Here is a 7,299-nt window from a genome sequence, read left to right as displayed (position 1 = left end):
GTTGGTATAATTTTGATCTTCTTAAATTTGCTAAGACATGTTTGTGTCCTATCATATGATCTATCCTGGAGTATGTTCCATGTGCACTTGAGCATAAGTTGTTGGATATAATGTTCTACATATGCCTGTGAAGTCCATTTGGTGTAGTATATAGACCAGGGTTTTCTTGTTGATTTACTATATGCATGATCTAGCCATCGCTGAGAGTGGAGTATTCAAGTCCCCTACTATTAATATATTGTCTATTTTTCCCTTCAGATCTGTATTTGCTTAATATATTTAGTTACTCTGATGTTGGCTGTGTATATTTACTTCTTGATTTATTGACCCTTGTATCATTATATAACGACCTTCTTTGTGTCTTGTCATTGCTTTTGGCTTAAAGTCTGTTTGTCTGATATGAGTATGGCTACCTCCACATTATTTGGCTTCTACTTGCATGGAATATAATCATCCATCTCTTTACCCTGAGCCTATGTGTGTCTTTAAAGCTGAAATTCATGTCTTATATAAAGAACATAATTGGGTCTTATACATTTTTATCCAGCCAGCCACTCTATAGCTTTGATTTGTGAATTCAACCATTTACATTTAGAGTGATTTTTGATATGTAAGGACTTATTACTGCCATCTTATTAATTGCTTTCTGATTGTTTTATAACTCCATTGTTTCCTTTTCCCCTCTGTGTCTACCTTTGTAAGTTGGTGCTTTACCATGTTGCTGTGTTTCCTTTCTTTTTTTTTTCTTTTTTTTTTTTTTTTTGCGGTACGCGGGCCTCTCACTGTTGTGGCCTCTCCCGTCGCGGAGCACAGGCTCCGGACGCGCATGCTCAGCGGCCATGGCTCACGGGCCCAGCCACTCCGTGGCATGTGGGATCCTCCCAGACCGGGGCACGAACCGGCGTCCCCTGCATCGGCAGGAGGACTCCCAACCACTGCGCCACCAGGGAAGCCCTCCAATGATTTTTAATAACCAAAATTTACAAGATAAAGACCATATTCTCCATTATGGTTTTAAGTAGGACTCTCCCTCATAGACAAAACTTCTAGTTTCAGGAAAGCCTCAGCTTAAAAAATGCAGACCTTTTCATCCCTACATAGGTGTCTATTTATCCAGTTTCCCAAATTCCAGTCACTTGCACACTGAAGACAAGTAAATGTTAATTAATTAATAGCTTCCTACTGACATTATAACTTAATATTTTCCTATGTGTTGACTCGGTTTCTTATTAATTTACCAATATTTTCCTTTATTTTTCTTTCAGTTCTATTGAGATATTATTGACATACAGTACTGTAGAAATGGTGGGTGTACAGCATAATGACATATGTTGTAAAAGGATCAGCAAACAATTTAAATTTTAAAAAAATTACTAAATACTTCATATGACAGTTTAGTAGCCTCCATTTAAAACATAAGTTAAATTTACACAATTCATAACATTACATGAGATGGGCTGTGCAATTCGCAATATTATCTGGTGTTCTGAAATTTGTACATAAACCACAGCTGGGGAAGTGCTAATTCATGAGACAAATTCTGCTCCTTTCTTCTTTCTTTTACTCCAGTAGTCGCCTCTGAGCCCTGTTAGCCTGGAGGCTGAATCTTCCGTGCCTTGGGGCAGGGCGGGTCAGTCCCCTCAGAGGAGACCAGAAGGTCCTCCTGGAGAATGTGGACTGGGATATGGGTCAGTATCACCCAGGTTCCCCTAAGAGGTGAAACATCTGACTTGTAGGAGAAAGCTTCTTAGGAGGATGAAATGAAAGGTGTTCTGAACCTGGAGCCCTCCCCGCATCCCTTGTCCCATCATGAAGACAATTCTGAGGGGTTGGTCTGGAACATGCGTAGATGGTGGAGGTTGGGGGACAGTGCAGGCCTGGATTGGGCTCAGGTGAGGTGAGTTGGGTAGAGGCTGGGAGTCAGTGCTTAGCATTGGGGCAGGTGTCCTTATGGTCATTTGGTGTGCCTGTGTGAATCCAAGTCCAGTTGTACTGGGAAGAGGATAAAGGCTGTGGATAATTCCACAGATCAGGTCTCTGAGTATCCTCAGAGGATGAAAGGGACCTGAGTCTTACATTTTTGTGAGGAGGGGGTAGGTAGGAGGGGAAGATCTAGCAAAACAGGATGGAGACCCAGGCAGGTCTCTTGCCTGCTGCCTGAGTTTGGAGTCCTGATCACATTTATGTTTGACATTCTCTGGTCGGCACATTGAGTCTACACGTCAGTGCTCTGTGGTTGGTGACATGGTCCAGACCAGATGTCTTGGTGGCAAGCTGGGGAACGTCATAGGAGAAGCTCCCAGGCCTGTTGGCAATGATGTTTGAGGACTGGCCAATGTGGTTTGCTGTAGGTTGTGAGGTTTAACGATATCCTCATCCTTTAACTGGCCCACAAGTTGAGAGCAAAGAGCTCAGTACAGAGCTCTTGATGTAAGGCTGTGCATGGCAGATGGCCCTCATATCGAGTGTCTTGAGTGATGGATGACCTGTGAAAACAAGTTCCTTGACAAATTTTTTTAGTGACTGTGTGCACAGTAATTGGCTTGGAAGGATGTGGGAGAAGACACCACAACTATAAGGTATATTTGAAGTGCCTCTCAATCAAGAGAAAAAATAGAAGCAAACAAAAATATCTGGAACCTATGAAATTAAATTTCACTGTAAAGAAAAATGATCATTTTACACATGAAGAGGCACCCAACCTCAATGATGGTCAGGGGGAAATAAATTACAAAGCCAATGTAATCATTTTTCTTCTCTTATATAGAAAACGTAAAGTGCCTTTGTAGCGTCTCTTGTCAACGTCAGTGGAAACAAGCCCTTTGATGTCCTCTTGCAGGGAGTATACATGACTAATATCCCTTTTGAGGCAGTTTGTCCCCTCGTTTGCTTCCTCACATTCTGGACTTTAGGGGTTCTGTGGTGCTGATGTCTGTGTGATGATCTGGAAATTTGCTCTGTCCTTCCACCTCTGGTCAATCTCCTTCAGGCATTGATAACTTGATTTCCTGAAGTAGAAGAAAAAAGGCAAAAAAATCATATACACATTGAGACAAGACAGTGGAATAGAAGGGCGTGGAGTTCAAAAAGAAAAAGAAAACCAAACCACCAAATAGTTCTGTCTCATTACTTCAACCTCACGCTTCGCCCCCAGACAAATCCCAACTCCTGGAAAACCACTCTGCAGAGGGAGCTGTCCTCTGGAGGTGGGGAGACTGTAAGGGAGGAGGCTAGAGGTGGGAAACTCACCAGCAAGAGACCTGGCGACCAGGTAACTTTTCAGAGCTCTTCCAGCCCAGAGAGTCCACCGTCCTTTGGGGGTATGGGGCTTCGTTAGGGGTAGGAGTGCCCACCTGGATCTGGAGACTGTGGTCCCACGCAGATGGGACCAGGCACTACAGGTCCGAGGAGGGCTCAGTTGCTGCACCATCCTTCCCAGGTCCCTCTGTCCCAGCTCAGTCCAGCCTTGGGACCCAAGCCGGCTCATATTCTAGGGATAGCACAGCAGCCCGGGTCACTGAGGCCTGAGGGGAACACACGAGGCATTGTTTTAAATTTAATTTTCATTTTATATTGTAGTTTACTTGATTTATCATATTGTGTTGTTTTAGGTGTTCAGCAGGTTGATTCAGTTGCACATAGACATATATATGTTCTTTATTCCTATTCTTCTCAATATGTTATTAAAGAGTGTTGGGTAGAGTTCCCTGTGGTAAACAGTAGGTCCTTGTTGATGATCAATTTCATACATATTCCGGCATATATGCTAATCCCACCTTCTCATTTGTCCCTTCCTGCTACCTTTCCCCTTTGGTGAACACATGTTTGTTTTCTAAGTCTATGAGCCGGATATTGTTTTATAAATTGATTCCTTTGTTTCAGTGTTTGAATTAGACCTATAAGTGATATCATGTGAGATTTCTCTTTCCTTTCTGACTTACTTCGCTTAGTATGATCACTTCTAAGTCCATCCGGGTTGCTGCAAGTGGCATTATTTCCATTTTTATGGCTGAGCAGTATTCCATTGTCTATATGTACTCCCTCTTCTTTGTCCATTCATTGGTCTGTGAACATTTTCTTTGCTTCCATGTCTTGGCCATTGAACATACGGATGCTACGGCCGTTGGGGTATGCAGGTGTTTTCGAATGCTGGTTTTCTCTGGATATCTCCAAAGGAGTGGGACTGCTGGATCATCTGGTCTCTTTATTATTAATTTTTTAAGGAACCTCCATACTGTTGTTTATCGTGGCAGTGACCAGGTTCCGTTTCCACCAGCAGCGTAGGCACGTTCCCTTTTCTCCACGCTCTCTCCTGCTCTTATTGTTTGTAGACATTTTGATGATGGCCATTGTGACTGGTCCGAGGTGATACCTCCTTGTAGTTTTTTTTTGGTTTTTTTGCGGTACGCGGGCCTCTCACTGCTGCGGCCTCTCCCGCTGCGGAGCACAGGCTCCGGACGTGCAGGCTCAGCGGCCATGGCTCACGGGCCCAGCCACTCCGCGCGGCATGTGGGATCTTCCCGGACCGGGGCACGAACCCGTGTCCCCTGCATGGGCAGGCGGACTCTCAACCACTGCGCCACCAGGGAAGCCCTAAGTATCTTATTTTTGATGCTATTGTAAATTAGTTTATTTTTTCAGATGTTTTACTACTTGTGTGTAGAAATACAACTGATGATGTATGTTGATTTTATATACTGCCATTTTACCCACTTTGTTGATTAGTTACAACATTTTGGGATTCCTTGGGATTTCATATATACAAAATCATACCATCTTCAAATAATGAGAATTTTTGTTCTTCCTTTCTGATTTGGGTGCCTTTCTTTGTCTTTCCTGATTCCCCCAGCTAATACTTCCAGTACTATACTGAATAAGAGTGATTCACTGGGCATCACTGTCTTGTTCTTGATCTTGGCAGAATAGCTTTTACCATCGAGTATGATGGTAGCTGTGGGCTTGTTTTGTATGGCCTTAATTATGTGGAGGTGTGTTCCCCCTATACTCAATCTGTTCAGAATTTTTCATCATAAAAGAATTGTATTTTGTCCAATGCTTTTTTCGGATCTATTGAAACGATTATGATTTTTATTTTTACTCTTATTAATGTGGTGTACCCCACATATTTATTTGTGTATGTTGAACCATTCTTACCTCTCAGTGATAAATCCCACTTGGCCCCAGTGTATAATCCTTTTCATGTATTGTCGAATTTGCTAATATTTTGTTCAGAATTTTTGCATCTACATTAATCAGTTTTATTGGCCTCTAGTTTTCTTGTAGACTCATTGTCTGGCTTTGGTGTCATGGAAATGCTGGCCTCATAGAACAAGTTTAGAAGTATTCCTTTCTCTTCAATTTTTTGGAAGAGTTTGAGAATCATTGGCATTAATTCTTCTTAATAGGTTTGATAGAAATCACCAATAAAGTCATCTGGTCCTTGAGTTTTCTGTGTTGGGAATTTTTTGATTGCTGATTCAATCCCTTGTTATTGGTCTGTTCAGATTTTCTATTTCTTCCTGATTCAGTCTTTGTAGGTAGTGAATTTCTAGGAAGTATCAGTTTCCTCCTGAGTATCTAATTTGTTGGCATACAATTGTTCATAATAGTCTCTTGTGACCCTATGTATTTCTGTAGTATCAGTTGGAGTGTCTGCTCTTTCACTTCTAATTTTGTGTCTTCTCTCTATTTTCCTAGTCTAGCTAAAAGTTTGTGAATTTTATATTTTTGAAAATCCAGCTTTTAGTTTGTTGATCCTTTCTATTGATTTTCTTGTATATGTTTTATTTATTTCCACTCTAGTCTTTATGATATCCTTCCCTCTGCCAACTTGGGAATAAATGTCTTCTTTTTCTGCTTCCTTGAGGTGTAGAGTTAGATGTTTGAGAGCTTTCTAATTTCTTGTTGTATGCACTTATCACTATAAACTTTCCTCGATGAACTGCTTTTGCAGCATCTAATAGGTTTTGGTATGTTGTTTCCATTTTCGTTGGTTCTGAGATTTTAAAAAAATTTCCTTTGGCTTTCTTTTTTGACCTACTTTATTTTTTGGAAGTGTGCTGTTTAGTTTTCACATATTTATAGATTTTCCAGATGTCGTCTTGTTGATTTCTAGTTTTCTATCACTGTGTTCAGATAGTTGGTATAATTCTGATCTTCTTAAATTTGCTAAGACATGTTTGTGTCCTATCATATGATCTATCCTGGAGTATGTTCCATGTGCACTTGAGCATAAGTTGTTGGATGTAATGTTCTATATATGCCTGTGAAGTCCATTTGGTGTAGTATATAGACCAGGGTTTTCTTGTTGATTTACTATATGCATGATCTAGCCATCGCTGAGAGTGGAGTATTCAAGTCCCCTACTATTAATATATTGTCTATTTTTCCCTTCAGATCTGTATTTGCTTAATATATTTAGTTACTCTGATGTTGGCTGTGTATATTTACTTCTTGATTTATTGACCCTTGTATCATTATATAACGACCTTCTTTGTGTCTTGTCATTGCTTTTGGCTTAAAGTCTGTTTGTCTGATATGAGTATGGCTACCTCCACATTATTTGGCTTCTACTTGCATGGAATATAATCATCCATCTCTTTACCCTGAGCCTATGTGTGTCTTTAAAGCTGAAATTCATGTCTTATATAAAGAACATAATTGGGTCTTATACATTTTTATCCAGCCAGCCACTCTATAGCTTTGATTTGTGAATTCAACCATTTACATTTAGAGTGATTTTTGATATGTAAGGACTTATTACTGCCATCTTATTAATTGCTTTCTGATTGTTTTATAACTCCATTGTTTCCTTTTCCCCTCTGTGTCTACCTTTGTAAGTTGGTGCTTTACCATGTTGCTGTGTTTCCTTTCTTTTTTTTTTTCTTTTTTTTTTTTTTTTGCGGTACGCGGGCTTCTCACTGTTGTGGCCTCTCCCGTTGCGGAGCACAGGCTCCGGACGCGCATGCTCAGCGGCCATGGCTCACGGGCCCAGCCACTCCGCGGCATGTGGGATCCTCCCAGAACAGGGCACGAACCGGCGTCCCCTGCATCGGCAGGCGGACTCTCAACCACTGCGCCACCAGGGAAGCCCTCCAATGATTTTTAATAACCAAAATTTACAAGATAAAGACCATATTCTCCATTATGGTTTTAAGTAGGACTCTCCCTCATAGACAAAACTTCTAGTTTCAGGAAAGCCTCAGCTTAAAAAATGCAGACCTTTTCATCCCTACATAGGTGTCTATTTATCCAGTTTCCCAAATTCCAGTCACTTGCACACTGAAGACAAGTAAATGT

At 41.0% G+C, this 7,299-nt stretch overlaps 1 long non-coding RNA gene across 1 annotated transcript; it reads right to left on the bottom strand.

The window, feature by feature from the left end:
- Positions 1-1,159: 1,159 nt before the first annotated feature.
- Positions 1,160-4,547, bottom strand: LOC137223268 (uncharacterized). Its single transcript, XR_010942772.1, has 3 exons — positions 3,942-4,547; positions 3,250-3,524; positions 1,160-3,008 (listed from the first exon to the last, which is right to left on the bottom strand). It is a non-coding gene; the product is annotated as an uncharacterized lncRNA (long non-coding RNA).
- Between the last annotated feature and the right edge of the window lie 2,752 nt (positions 4,548-7,299).

This window comes from Pseudorca crassidens, chromosome 4, assembly GCF_039906515.1.
Source record: "Pseudorca crassidens isolate mPseCra1 chromosome 4, mPseCra1.hap1, whole genome shotgun sequence".
Lineage (NCBI taxonomy): Eukaryota > Metazoa > Chordata > Mammalia > Artiodactyla > Delphinidae > Pseudorca > Pseudorca crassidens.
Note: the sequence above shows the minus strand (reverse complement) of the source record. Positions and strands in the feature narration are given on the sequence as shown.